Source organism: Parus major, chromosome 3 (assembly GCF_001522545.3).
Source record: "Parus major isolate Abel chromosome 3, Parus_major1.1, whole genome shotgun sequence".
Lineage (NCBI taxonomy): Eukaryota > Metazoa > Chordata > Aves > Passeriformes > Paridae > Parus > Parus major.
In genome coordinates, this window is record NC_031770.1 from 49,503,017 (window position 1) to 49,518,852 (window position 15,836).

General features: G+C 39.9%; 1 protein-coding gene across 1 annotated transcript in view; it reads right to left on the minus strand.

Moving 5' to 3' along the window:
- The window catches only part of MAP3K5 (mitogen-activated protein kinase kinase kinase 5), a 103,923-nt gene that overhangs the window by 69,836 nt on the left and 18,251 nt on the right, over positions 1-15,836 (minus strand). The gene's annotated exons all lie outside the window — the stretch shown is intronic.

Consider the following 15,836-nt stretch of genomic DNA (forward strand, 5'->3'; position numbering starts at 1 on the left):
AGTATAAGAAGAGGCAATTAACTATTTCTGCTGACTCTTTGTAAGATTCCTGTTATATCTGCCAGTGTATTTCCACTGCAAAAGTCTTGTGGAATCAAGAGAGCAAAGCAAGAAAATGGACTCATCTCTACCTCTTCCACAAACATCTTTCTGTCTTTTCACCCAATTAATTTTTTTCCTTAGGTTTCTGAAAAAAAAAAAAAAGAAAGCAGAAAACCAAACCCAAACCAGAGAAATATGCTTCTCTTAAGAGTAGAACAAGAAAAGCAGCCTGATTTCCTGATATCTCTCTATGCTTTCCCATTTCTTTCATGACTGAAAGGATAGATAGCAAGACAAGCTCTGTAGGAAAAAACCTATGGACCCTCAAGTTTCTCTACTCTAATTAATCTAATCAGAGATTCTACCTCTAACCACAACTTTTCACCTCACCTATTAGATCATGAAAAACTGAAATGAAGATATTCAATAAAAGATAAGCCTTGTGGTCACACTCTTAAGTGGGGAAGCGGTGTCTCTCCGGTTTATTGAAAAGGAATACCTTCGAGACATCTATTCTTCACTAATGTTTTTCTGCAACTGGCCTACAGGCTTATAAATTATTAAAAACCTGAAGGAAGGATAGATACACGCAGGGGAAAGAGCAAACATTTGCCTATACAAGCTCAGGCTCTTCAAGAAACAAAGTTAAAAGAGAGGAGACTAACAAGGTACAAAAATGATGTTTTTTCACATTTAAAAATCTAATATTAAACTTTGTTTTCTAAGATGCATAATTTGTGTTCCAAGCATCTCCCTCTGTCCAATTTCACATAAATATTTGCAGTATGGAGGCCATTAAATTTTATTGAAGTAAAAAAGGCAGCACACTACTTAGACTACATATATACTCACTTCCATTCATTTTAGGAAACTGAAGCATCACAGAAGCCAAACAAGAATGACAATATTGCCACTATATTTTGGGTGAGATTAGAGTCTGTTTATTTTCTTCCAAAACTTGCCGTAATACAAGTTATATTTTTAACTTCTCTTACTCACATAGAAGTCTAATCTCGAATAATTCTAAATCTATGGTACGTATCTGTTGATGCTGAGCAGAAGAAAAATTTGCGCAACTTGCCATGACTTAATTCTGCAATCTTGCAAGATAATGAGCTCTCACTAGAGTTGCAAAACTAAGATTAAAAGAGAAATATTACTTTAGATGGAGCCTGATCATGACCATATTACAAAAGTCACTTGAGAAATCCTACGTTAAAATGGCAAGTTCCTAGGATCATGAGGAAGGAAAGAGGAATTAAAAAAAAAATTATGTGTGTATACACCTATTACTGTCAAGCTGGCCAAATCCACTGAACAGACTCTGACACAGGACCACACTGTAGGAAACATTCTTGGGTCCAGTACCATCCTCATCACAGTAATAAATAAAATAATAAATAAAATAATAAATAAATAAAAAAAATAAAAATAAAAAATAAAATAACCCAAACCATACAAAAACCTTGAGCTTTTGTATGGAGAGGAGGGAACGACCAAGAGCAAAGAAATATTAGTATGAAAAATTACACTGAGATACTGGTATAAACTCTTTTGTGATACTTGTATTTCTTATGTAACTGAAGAGGATCTCTTTCCTTTGCATGTCAAGACTTCTGTGAAATTCTTCTGGATAATCTCATTTGATAGATAAAGAAGCATTTTCCTTAGATTAGGTCCATCTTTTGTGAAGTTTTCCTGCTCAGTCTAGCAGTTACGTATTTTAAGATGAAGTGATCATTTTGAGATGATCACTCACTACAATGAGATCAGATTTCTCATATTCAGGTTAGGCCTTGGGGCAATTTCCAAGGGGAACAACCCAACCCTTATCTGTGATTCCAACAAGCCACATAAGGTAGAGGAGTGGTAATTCTTCCTATAAAGCACCTGAAATGTACCATTGACTGCACTACAGAACAGCCAAACACTATATTCAGTTACATAAAATATGATTAGAAGTTTAGCAAAGATGAGGCAAGACTGATGGTCTTCATGACAAATCTAAGCGAAAGTGTACCTATACATATATATATCTCAAAATTCTCACTAGTTTGAAAGAGACAGGATTTAGGTAAGCCCAAAAGAACTGTTTGGTCATCAACAAATAAACTGCTATAATCCAATATCAGGTTCTCACTCTCATTTCCCCCAGACAAAATTAATCAAACCTTCTGATGCCATAGAAGTTTTTTATTTGCTGGAGAATGCAGTTCTGTAAGTGGCAAAATGTTATTTCAACAAAGGTGGAGGAATCAGCTCTACAGTTACACTGGAACTACCCCCTTACCAAAACAACAGTGGTTTGAGTTTCAAGGCATGTAAAAGCCTGAGGAATCAGAGTAGAGCTCTCTCAACACCTAAGCCCTCAGGATGAAGCACTCTGAAGATCAGGAATCACTTGAAGATCAATTCACTTCAAATGCTCTTGCACACCTTCAATGTTGCAGCAGACTAACGAGTCGGGTGGGTACAGAAGCACACTGCATAAAACAGGAAGACAGAAAAGTGCAAGAACTTCAACTTTTGCAACCTCACAGGCTTCAAGAATATGAAATTTATTTTTGTGCCCGAGACCAAAGTAAGGGATAAAATTTACTCTGTCTCATGAAAGTAGACCTGGTGACAGATCACTGATACTAAAGAAAACAGCTATGGAACAGTCTTTACGTTTTCAAGTCACCTTTGACATTATAGCTAGAAAGTCTTACAGTAAGTCTTGCAGTAAATTATTGTCCCTTGATAGTTTATGAACAATAAAGTAAGTCTAATCACAACCTCCTCTCCCATCTCCTTAAACAACTGGCATGCCTAAATAGTAAAGACAAATGCATCATAAACATAGGACTAGAGCTTCATTCACTCTGGCCTAGGTAGCAAAACCAGCACAAATAAGTGCAGCAGGCAAGCTCAGCGTTCATGTCCTAAATCACCCCAAGCTCTGTCTGCCTGCTGACAGCAGCCAAACTGCCTCTAATGAAGCTGCCTATGTACACATTAGCTGAGTAACCTCACACTGAGCTGCAGACACACCAACAGCTACTGAGCAGTCACAATCTAGCCTGTTATTAGGCTAACTAACATCTACACCAACAATAGCTTGAAACACACTATGACACATTCAAGAGAACAAAATACCACTGCAGTAGTAACTGGCTTCTTATTACTCTGAGAAACCAGATTCATGAGCTGGAATTGGAGGCAACCCACTTGACCCTTTTTGCCTGAGAAGCACCAGAAAAGTACACATCTCTGTGAAGTTTGGCAAAGATTAAAACTATCTTACCAATCATTCTTAATTGTGATGTAAATCCATTTGGTTCTCTTTAAGCTATCTGTGCAAAGACTGAGAACCTTACATGTAAAATCTCTACGAATTAACTTGTCTTAAGAAATGGTAAAAACTCGAGGGTATACACATTAACATGGCCAGAAAAGGGTAAGTGTTCATTAGTGGATACAGAGCCCTTTGCTCTTGGCTATTAGCCATGCCTTTAGTCACCAAGACAGTGATAAATGAAATGCAGTGGTCAAAGTTCATCTCCTACTCATTGTTTTGAATGTAATAGGGCAAAGAAGAATGTTTAAGCAAGTGCTCTGAGATATCATACATGTACACCACACTTTTTGATACTACCCGCTTACTACAGTGCTGCCAGGAGAAGCAGTGAATACAAACAGAGCAGCCATACAACTAATGAATGTTTATGTTTGCTATTATCTTCTAATTAATTGCTATTAAACACATGACCATTGCCTTTACATTCACTGTCCCACAATCAATCAGGGGAAAAGGAAAGATGACACCGGCAACTTCTGAGACCAGGATTTTTCATTCTTTTCCACTTGAGGGTTAAAAGAGATAAAGGTTAAAAGATACGGTTCTGACAGAGATATAGAAGAAAAGAAAGGAGGGAAAAATTTATTCCAGTGCAAGTCTGAACACCAAACTTACTTCATACTGCAGTAGCAGCTCTCCATTCAGCCTTAGAAAAATGATATGATGACACTTACTATTGGGCAAACTTTCAGAAACAAGCAAGGAATAGCCTTATCTACTCCAACTTCTGTATGATTCTCTGTGCTTAGCATAGATATCTTCCTGTTTACCAGAGACTGCCTGCATGAGGTAGGAAACCTGCTTTGGCAATCCCAATACGTCAGTACAGATTGGTATTTCTGGTTCAACCGTGTAAACCACAGCGCCACAGAGTTGTCAACAGCACTGGAACCAGACATTTCCTGTCAAGAGTGTCTCATATGGCTCCAAGACCAGAAACAATTGATGGGAGCCACTGAGGTGAGAATACCCAGAAAACAGGTGAATGGCCAACCTCCCAGGAAACCAGTCCAGCCAAGCCAGTCTGTTGGGAGAGGCTAACAAAAATAAACAAACAAAAAAAACCTTTATAAGCATGTCTGAGGCTTGAATATGGGGAAGGAAAAGCCGGTAACGATGGCACAGGCAAGTTAAGCATGCCATATACTAGAGGAAAATCAGGGTATTTGTAGAGGCTTGAACTGATGAACAAACTAGGCTTAAGGGCCCCAAGACAAAAATATGTGATGGACATGGGCTAGTTCTTATCTAGTGAAAAGCACTATGACTTAGGAATCTTATAGTAATCCTGTCTTGAGCAGTCTCATTTTTATGCAATGAAAGCAGAGATCCAACATCAGTGAAGTACAGATCAGAGCCTGTCCTGCAATCTACTCAAAAGAGAGTTTCTGAGCACAAATTCCCAGCAGATACAACACAAACCCAGCTGTCTGGTGGGTTGTCATGCTGTATAACACAAGGTTGAGCTAGAAATAATTAGAGCACTTAATACTTGCCCAAAAAGCACCAAGTTACCTTTGGATACAACAGGACCATTTTACCCTCATGCTGGTATTATAAGTCCACTGTTCCTCGAACAGCTAAACTGAGTTGAGCTGCTCTTGAATTTCAAAGTGAAGTTCTACACCTAGACTCATAAGCAGAAAGGTATGACTTCACTTCAGATACACTCCATAAACAGCTGTTACTGTTAGGGGTGGTTCCAAACCTCTTCCACCTTGGTATCAGATCTAGTTTGGTCAATACCCAGTGAGATAACTCAATCTCTCTGTTTGCTTGGAGGGGTGGGGTAAGTGTGCAGGATCAGCTGACTCCTGGATCAGTTAGATGATGTCACTTTCCATCCATACAATCACTAGGTCCTATATAGAGAAGGCACCAGCCACCACAACATCTGCAAGGATGCAACTGAATACCTACTTCCTTCTGCTTGAGAGTCACATATTATTCCAGGGGGTAGGTAAATTTTAATACTACATACAGACATGGATGCAACTTCCACTTGTTCAAGAATCTCATATATAACATCACAGGAAAAAGGGTTCCTTGAGGAACAACACAGAAAATAGATACAAACACATACACTCAATCCACCTCATAACATTAGGCATTTTTGGCCATATTGACAGACTCTAAATTGAGCATGTGACTCAGTTTAGGTCTCTAGGAGTCTGTTCATTAACAAAAATAAACTAGCTAATTCCATAAAAGCAATCTTTCCTCTTTTTGTATCAGTAATAGTTGCTCATTTCTTTCTAGCTAAGGTAAGATATAAGAACTACATAAGTTAAAGGCTGACAATGTGCAAGAGCAAATATAAGCTGTCCCTGTATAAATTTAAACTAGAAATCACAAGAAAGTTCATAACCTACAAATCCAAATGTCCTGAAACACCCTCTCCCCCAAATGTTTAACTGATTTGTGGTGATCTGCTGTCACATAGGAGCACTACAAAACTTGCACTCTGTCCCACAATACATTGAGGTGCTCCTTAGTAAATCTTGTGCAAATTGATTCCTGCCAACTTTTGTAGTTAACTGGCTCAGATCATTCTTACAAAATCAAATGCAATACTTCACCAAGTAAAACCAATAAAGCAAGGAGAGAAAAACAAGTTACTTTTCTTGTTACACCAACAGTATTCAAGATCCTCCAAGTCAAACTCTGGCCTTTTTGTCTACACTGTGCTTCAAAGATGTGAAGGGAAAAGAACCTCTTGTTTCTGTAATCAAAAACTGATGGGAGATAAGCTGAAGGCAATTACCAAAATAAAACAGCAGAAGCTGGCAATGAACTGGTAATACAAAGAAAGTTATAACAGCTGTTAAAAAAGGAATGAGACAGGAAGATAGAGATGACAAACAATAAAGGGTTCTGTAGGAATTAACACACCAAACTACATATCGAAACCTAAATTACTGTGTCAACCATCTGAAGAACTGAAACAACATAGAAAGGCTTTCTGATAAGGAAAAAGAAAACAGAAGAAAGCTTGAGTTCCAAAAAATCCTCTCTCTTGGCCCAAAAACAGGATTGTAATGTTATCATATGATTCCAACCCCCAACAATTCAAAAAACCCACTCTCAGCTTGATGCATGTGGGAGGAACTCAGGATCAGGCAAGAATAAAAGATGACAAGGAAACAAAGAGCCATTTATATAAAAATAACCTCAAATATATTCAGACTCACTGCATCTGTATCAATCCTAGTGAAACAGGCTCCCTAGTACCAATAACACCAAATACTGAAGACTACTTTAACTCTGAACTTTGCATCAGAAAAAATACTGAGACCTCAATGGGCTAACTACTGAAGCTCAGCTAAAGGCTGGAGCACATTACAGGGCTAGAGGTAGGATCTGTACCAGATGTTATTTAAGCAATCCACAGACACAACAGCAGAATTAGACAATGAAAACAAGGCAAGCTGTACTAAACCAGTACTTCTACATTTAGAAGTTTTATTCAAAGCATTTCATCACTGCAATTTCTTTTTTCAAAGACCAAACACTCCTTTGGCCTGGACAGAATCTTAAGCAGGCGAGAGATAGAGAGATAGAGAGACAGAGAGATAGAGAGATAGATAGAGAGATAGAGAGAGAGATAGAGAGAGAGAGAGATAGAGAGAGAGAGAGAGATAGATAGAGAGACAGAGAGAGAGATAGAGAGATAGATACATACATAGACAGACAGATAGATAGATAATGGTATTTGTATGATTATTTTGGTTTATGTTTCCATGTTATATGCCTTTGAGATGCAAGATAAAAGAGTGATTATTTATTCTCTGGAGAAGTTACTGAGTCTACCCAAGAAGAAAGAACTTGTATGAACACAGGTGTGCCAACAGAAAAGTTCAGAGAAGAAAGGAGAGCCCTATGAAAATCAGCCAGGTCTCAGGGGTGGTGGAAAGCTTTCCTCAAGTCTAAGTGAAATGTAGAGTTTGCTGCAGCTCAAAAGTTGCAGAGAACATTAAAACCAAGGAAGGAAACAACAATCCACCTCAAGAATTCGACAGACAGGAGAAAAAGCTGATCAAAAGTTCTTTTTATTTCTGTCTTTCCTGTTCTGTTTATTTCTGACTTAGTGACCTGAAGTTTTCTCCACATAAGAAGTCTTCCAGTTTTGGGTTTTTTTCCCTAAAATCTAACTATTTTCACTTATAACACAGTTATACATTTGGTTTCTTTGCTCAGCTCACTGTAACAAAAAAATGTCTAGGCAGATTCATCTCAAAGTTTTAAAAATTAAGTCTGGGTTTCGTTGCAGCACCTGGAGCAATCACATCTAAACTCTATTTAACTCAGCATTTCTTCTTTGCCAGAAGCCAGAAGGCAATGTGGCAGAGATGGTAAGAATGGTGCAAATAAAGACTGAGCTTTATTAAACAACTCACACACATTTACAGAAAAATGTTGAGCTACCTAGAAAGCTGAATATCAACAACTAATTTAATGTTCAATATTATGTGAACAATTAGAGCTACTTTTCTTCAGGTATGTTACTTTGCATTCACTATCACTGAACTTCAGCTGTCCTTTACCTGTTCATTTGCCTGGTACCATAAAACCTGCAATTCTTTATTGCCTATTCTTAAAAGTTTTGACAAGCCTGCACATTAGCAAACACTACCACCACCCTTTTCACCAGAAAGAAATTTTCAGATCAGTCATGAAGCTTCTGAAAAACCCAATTCAAGAAAGAAAGTACAGAACAATCATTTTAACAGCCTGTATTTCTACTGGCAACCTTCCCTCCTTCCAAAACTTACCTTCTGTTCCTTTCCTTTTAGAGTCCACTTAAGGGTTATAAGGATGTCATCTCCAGCCATTTTGTCCCTTTAAGAGTATTTAGTAAAGTACCCCATCAAAAGCTTTTTTTTTTTCATAAGAAGAGTGTGATTTCCTTCTACAAAAAATCACTTCAACTCCTCCCTGCTGCCAGATTTTACCCATGAGTCTAAATGATGTGTTCTTCATTTATATTTTTAACCCATTTTCCCTAATGTAATACCAATATCATCTCCCACTACAATGCTGCCAACATCAACTAAAGTCAGAAGCCATGCACAAAAAAAAAGCAGTCTTCAGTATTACTCATACTCTTTTGGAAACTATCTTACTACGGCTTACATGCCTTTTTACACATTTTTAACTTGTTTCCTCATCTGAACAAAAGTTCTCCTTCCAAAGGGCATCATTCCATTTCTTCATCTTCCTAGCAATGCCACCTGATGTGGATTACTTTAAAATTTCTGTTAAGAAATAGCACACATTTTCTGGAAGGAATTTTCCTTAGGATGTCTTTATGCCATCTGAAAGCTCTTCCTCTTTTTAGCTAATCCCGTCAATTTCTTGTTAAGAAGTTTGCTCATTTTTACACAGGTTCTAGTAGAAATGTGGCCTGCACCAAGAGGAGCTAAAGGTCTAAGACAGACCGCAGACTCTTCTTAAGAAGGCGAGAGCCACACACATTAAGCCACTGAAAAGACTCTGGAAGTGCTTCTAATACAAAGATGCACAAACATTTCTTATAACGTTATTTTCAAGTCATGAGAGTTAATGTTTTCCAATCCAGTGATACCAGAAAAGGTTTAAACTTAGAAGATTCGTGAGCAGCAAGTACAGACTGAAAAATAAACATAAGCACTTCAAGATTATGATTGAGAGGAATGACAGGCTTGTCTTTACAAACAAGCTGTGGGTCTGCTGGTAAGATGAAACTATCACTGAGAGGTAATAGAAAATTCCACAAGGGTTAAGAATTAAGAAGGGCATTATGCACTGGAGGGGGGTGGGGGTATCCCAGGTATCAGGCATTCTGGGAAGTCTGTACCTCTCAAGTACCTCAGCCTATGGGGAAAGAAAGGGACACACGGCTGGGAAATTAGGATAAAAGGGAGGCTGAACCCTCAAAAAATTTGAGAGCCCCATGGCCTCTCCCTTTATTTGAATAGTAAAAAGACTCCTCTGTCTCCTTTTTGGACATAAACCTCTGGTGTTTGTGGATTAATATTCCTGACAAATGGGGGCTCGTCCGGGATATTTCCACCGTCCGGGGCAGCAGGCAGCAAGCACAGCTGAAGATGCCTCACCCAGTTTCGATGATCAGCTCCCCCTTGGTGGCGGCCGGCACCAGGCGATCAATCCTGAAACTGTCCAGGAGACAGACAAGTGGTGGACCAGGGGGGCCCATGAAGAGTCCACAGGGAAGGACTGAAAATGTCACTGGTGAGTAAAATGGGATCTTTGGGGAGAAAACCTGGGAGGGCACCCATGGAGGAAACCACGGGTAAACCTGGGAGGGCACCCATGGAGGATTGCAAGGGTACAGTGAAGAAGGGGCCCCGGCAAGAGGGATGATGATCCCAAAATATCTCTGAAGAATTCCTTGGAAGAATGTGGAGTTGGTTTACACATTCTCCCAGAAGTAATTAAGGATATAGACACCCAAAGGGGGAAATAAGGGAAAATTGAGAAGGGGTCTTGACATTTCATGCCTGGGGGGGCAATAAGGGGAGTTGAAAAGGAGTCTTGACAACAGGGGATGGATGGATCGTGTTGGTGTGTTGGAACAGAATTGGTTAAAAAGGGGAGTGTGGAGAGATATGGTTGAGGCAAGGACCGGGAGTGAAGGTGCGGGACCAGAACCACGGGCTGGGGGCCTGTGGGGCAGCTGGGACTCAGCGCCAGGCAGTGCCTGACCCTGCCAGCCCTGTGAGGCTGCAGGACGCCCTGGCCGCCTGTGCTGCTGTTGGCTGCGGCTACCAGGAATGGGGAGAAGCTGTTCAGACAATGTGGCAAGATCTGGTATACAGTGTGTGGTAAATAGAGTGAGAACAAAGAAGAAAGGCAAAGATGGTGGCAGAATTTTTCCAGCCAAAGAGGGAAAAACTGCAGGGCCCAAGGGGTCCCCTGGGACAGAGGAGACAGGGTCGGCCACAAGGAAGCGACAGAGGTGTTCTCTCCCCAGCAGGGGAGACCCAACCCAGCCAGTGGTTGGGAAAAATCCGTGGCGCTGTCTGCAGGGCAGAGGAACACTGAAAACTGCAATGTCTGCAAAAACAGCTGGACTCTCAAAACAGTCCAGAAGATAAGAGAAATTGATTATTAGGTGTGTCAAAGGCTCTCATTGTACCAGGAATCCACCAACCTGGAGGCTTTGTTAACTTTTAAAGTGCATCTGGATCGAGAGGAGGTGTGTGTCTTAGTAAAAACAAGGACCTCTTGATCCACCTTAATTTTTATCCCTAAGGGGGAAAAATTGTCTAAATAATTTTTTTTTTGATTGTTCAACAGAGTTTTGAAAATTGTTTTCTTCTGTGGGCTCAGAAGTTTGAACACATCTTTCTCTGAAAGAATTGTAGAAATTGTAGGAAATTAATTTGGAAATTTAATTCATTTGTGTACATGAGGTTTTCTGCAGAGCTGAAAGGCTCCAGTTTAGAGGGGACTACACGCCTCTGCTTTTTGTATGTTTTGTTGTAAAAAGACAGAATTGGCAAGTTTCAGTCATGAAGCCAATTCTGCAACTCCTACCTTGTGGGGAACCCCCCACCAGTCTGTGGTTTGTTGTGGAGAGCTAGAATTGGCAAGTTCTAATCCTAAGGCAAATTCTGCAGTTGCAGCCTTGTGGGGATGGCATCATATGGAAAGCCTAGGTATTGATCATGCACTTCCCTCTGTGGAGGCTATAAGAAAACTTTAAGGGAGATTATTTTTTTATCTTTCCTTAATAAGGTTTATAAAGTGTTATAAATATTAAGGTTTCCTTAATTAAGGTTAATTTGTTAGTCACCTCCCTACACCCAAGATGGACTTGATGCAAAAAATTTGGATAGGGAGCAATTGGTTACTAAAAATAAAAAATGTGATATGATTAGCTTAGGGCAGTGGGATTGCTTGCTGCTGAACTAGATCATATTTATACAAAGTCACCTGTTTTGTTTGGGCAAACTTTGCAGAAAATATTAGGAGAGTTTACTCCACCCTCAAGAGTTAAGTTGTTGCAGTATGTTAATAGTAAACAAAGTCATGCTAAAGGAATTTTGGTGCAAGAGCATAGAGGAACACAAAGTCTGTTGCCTATCTTTCTAAACTGGTGGCTGAAGCCTGAAAGCTTACAAATGGGAGGGCACTGATTGTTAAAGTTTCACATCAGATTAAAGCTTTGTTAACTGAGAGAGTCTCTAGAGTGGATGACAAGTGCTTGGTTATTACAGTATGAGTCCTGTTTAATGGAACAGGAGGTTTTAGAATTTAAAAGTGGGGAAGGGTTTAACCCAGCTGCCTGTTTGAACTACCCTGAAGAGGGGAGCCAAGGCAAATTCCATGACTGCATTCAGGTAATAGATCTGCAGATTAGGGCGAGGAAAAGATCTACAAGACGTTCCATGGCCCGAGGGAGAAAATGTGTTTATTGATGGGTCTTCAAGGGTGATAGAAGGAAAGTGATTTACAGGATACTCTATCCTGAATGGAAAGAAATTAAAGAAAGGGTGAAGGTTACCAACCACCTGGTCAGCTCAGACAGGTGAGCTGTATGCTCTTGTGAGAGCCTGTGAATTATATTGAGACAAGACAGTAAATGTTTTTTTCTGATTCAAGATCTGCATATGGGGTGATACATGCATTTGGAAAACGATGGGAAAAAAGAGGTTTATTAACCTGCAGAGGAAAGACATTAGCCCATGAGAACTTAATCTCCCACCTATTGGAGGTGGTGAATTTACCAAAAATGGTGGCAGTAACACACATCAAGGGGCACCAGGCAGGGTGATCGGAAGAGGCAATAGGAAACAGACCAGCTGAAGCAATAGACTCAAGGGAACTCATTTTACAGGAAAGATTCTTAAAAGAGTAATGGTTGCTTTAGGGATACACTTAAACCTCCATAATCCCTGTCTCCCCCAGAGTTTGGGCTGGGTTGAAAGTATGAATGAGAAAATAAAGAAACACCTTCTGAAGCTGGTGATAGAAACTAAAATGCCATGGGTATAGCTCTTGTTGCTGGCTTTGGCAAGAATAAAGGCCAGACCCAGAAGGGATAGGACCAGACCCTATCCTTGTAATTCTCAGCCTGGGAGGGGGGTAAAGATAAGTGATGTATATTTAAAACAATTTGTGGCCTGGACACTGTCTCTTGTGAAATCTCTTTGACAGGAAGTTCAGCTGACGTAGACCCTGCCTTTGGACTTTACTGTTCACAAAAGTGAAAACCAGATTGAGTCCTAGTTAAAGAGTGAAAAGAAGCACCACTGGTAGCTAAGTGGTGTGGACATTCCCAGGTGTCACTGACCACAGAAACAGCTGTCAAGACAGCTGAACACAGGTAAACCCATCACACTTGGGTCAAGGTCTCTGAGGTCCCAGTGGTTTGGACAGCTCAGCTGGAGGAGAAGGATGGGAAGCCACGACTGACACTCCGCAGGAGTGGACTGGAGCAGTAGCTGTGTGTCAACATCGGGGGAAGCCCTGAGTGTCTACCCACAGACTGACTGCTGAAATAGTCTGTATGAGCATCCCTACTCTCAAATCTCCAGACAGTGAGAGCCAATCCATGCTGTCATTGCTTTCTTTATTCAAAGCTGTTTCTGTGTCTTCACTTGCCACAGGTGGTGTGAAAGAAACGTGAAAGTCAAAATCAGGTTAGGAAATTAGATTATTACACTATTAGAATGTTTCTCTTAATAATCTTCCCTTTATATTGTCAGTTAAGTTGGGGCCAAAAGTGGGAAAATGATTTTTTAACCTTAGGAGAAGTAGCAAAAACCTTTAACCTTAGCAATTGTTGGGTCTGCGGAGGGCCAGGGGGATCTGAAAGCTGGCCATGGGTAGCCAGCCCAGTCGAGCCTAAATGATAGCTAAATAAATAGTTAGCACCCTGAGTGAAGTCCATAATAGAACAGGATTTTGAGACAAAGAAGGAAGTCCACGGCAGCTTCATTCTTCTGAAAGAGGCATATATTGTCTAAATAGAACAGGTAGCACATAAGTGGGAAAAAGCGTTTGTGACTGGACTTTATTTTTGGGTTTAGATTGTTGGACCCCCAACTGCCCTCCTCATAATTGTTCCAGATATCAAGGCAGATGGAATCAAACACATGTTAAGTTCACTAATGGTAGCTGAGCAAGGTGTTCCTTCCATAATTACCAAAAGATTTTAAAGTCTGTAAAGCAGTGAGGAAAGATAAGTTTTTTGGTTTTGTTTGACCTCTTATTTTTAAGCTGCCCCCAAGACAATTCCAGAAGACACTTTATCTGAGATGTAACTGCAAGTGGAAACCTCATGTGGGAGCTTGGAAATGCAAATACTGTGATTCTTATGGCAAAGTAACTATTGTTGGGGGACCACTAAGCCCCAAAAGCAAGCTGTATTTTGACCCACCAATTGATGATGAAAATTGGAAAGCTCCTTTTGCCAATGGGACCTGGGTTTTAAAGGAGCATTACTGGATTTGTAGCCAATATGCTTACCATAGGTTACCTCCAAACCAGTCAGAGATATGTTACGTGGAGTATATTAGACCATTGTTCTTCCTGCTACTGCAAGTTCAGGGAAATCAAGAGACAAAATATATGAGAAAAGCGGTTCATTGATGCATCCCTGGCTAGAGAGAACACCCAAAAGTAAGGCAACAGCTCTTGACCTTCTTGCTGACCAGTTTACTCAGATAAGAAATGCAAAATTTCAACATCGGATGGTATTAAGGGGGAGTGTGTGAAAAATTAAATGATTCCAACTGCTGCTTGCAAATAGATGACAATGGAAAAGTAGTAAAACAGATAACAAAAAGAATAAAAAAGTTAGCTCATGTACCAGTCCAAACATGGAAAGGATAGGAACAGGACATGTTTTCATGGTTACCTGATAGACTATGAGTTAAACAAATGCTTTTTTGCTCTTATGTGTTGTAGCAACTTATGGATGCTAACTATGAAGCAGGGAGCAGTGCCTGTGGAATAGCAGGCCACATAATTTTCTCAGTCTTGTCTGAGAAAGTGGCCTGGGAAATCATAAGGAGGAATTAAAACAATCCTCAGAGATAGAAAACAGCCTTGCAGGTGCTGTTTGTCTGTTCCTTGTTTTCTTGCAAGAGAAGGTGGAGGGGTGGTGAGCCCCACTGACCAATGATGGTGATGTGTTAGTTTACTAACCAGTAAGAGTTTTACTATTCTGTACTTTCACGTAACAGTCTATAAAAAAAATCTGAAGTAATAAACCTTAAGAAGAGAAAGGAAGAACTCTCCTGTTCGACTCACAAAAGTCTGTGTCGTTCTTTTCGCTGTTCCCAATAGAGCAACAGCAACTCTAATCTTTTTACCATGCATGATCCCTTGCCTAGTACAACTCATTCAATGTGATCAAAAAGATGCATGTAGTAGCAATGCCTACTGATCCAGAGATGTCTACAAAAGGGCAGAAAGTGATACCACTGCAAATAGTTGCAAAGCCAAAAAAGATCCAAGAAAAAGAAATTAAGTCATTAATAGCTAAAGTTTGTAAAGATAATTATTAAAAATTAAAAGAGGAGGGATTGAGAGGAATGACAGGCTTGTCTTTACAAACAAGCTGTGGGTCTGCTGATAAGATGAAACTATCACTGAGAGGTAATAGAAACAATGGGATGGTTTCCACTGAAAGGTGAAAGAGATGCTGGGGAAACACCACAAAATTCCACAAGGGTTAAGAATTAAGAAGGGCATTTATGCACTGGAGGGGGGTTGGGGGTATCCCAGGTATCAGGCATTCTGGGAAGTCTGTACCTCTCAAGTACCTCAGCCTGTGGGGAAAGAGAGAAAGGGACATATGGCCAGGAATTAGGATAAAAGGGAGGCTGAGACCCCAAAAAATATGAGAGACCCCAGGGGAATGCCCCTCTCCCTTTATTTGAATAAAGTAAAAGGACTCCTCTGTCTCCTTTTTGGACATAAACCTCTGGTGTTTGTGGATTAATTTTCCTGGCATGATGAACAATATCTGGAATGTCTGTAAAAATGAGAATCCTCCTAAGCTTCTGAAAATTTGGAAGCAGAATTTTTCTAAGAGATCTAAACAAACAGAATTATTAAATGTCTTTATTTAGTCATGGAAATATTTCCATTCTAAAAACAACAAAAAAAACCCCCAAAAAACCCCTATTTTTCATAAATAATGCAGCACTTAAGAATTTTAGACCCCAAATTTCATAATCAAAAAATATGCCTAGCACTCCTGGTTCACACCACCCTCTCCACAAAAAATCTCTACACTGTAGCATTTTCACTGCTGTGTCCAATGTTTTCTCATGAACAGAAAGGCACTGAGAAAGCTAATTACTACCTGAAGGCTTTGGAATTTCACATGCCATGTTTTCTGATAAAAAACACGATCGTCTCTTAAAAAGCACACAAATCTTTGCAAAAAAGGAAAAGAAAAGAAAAAGCAACTACAGATCCACATGGTACATTCTAA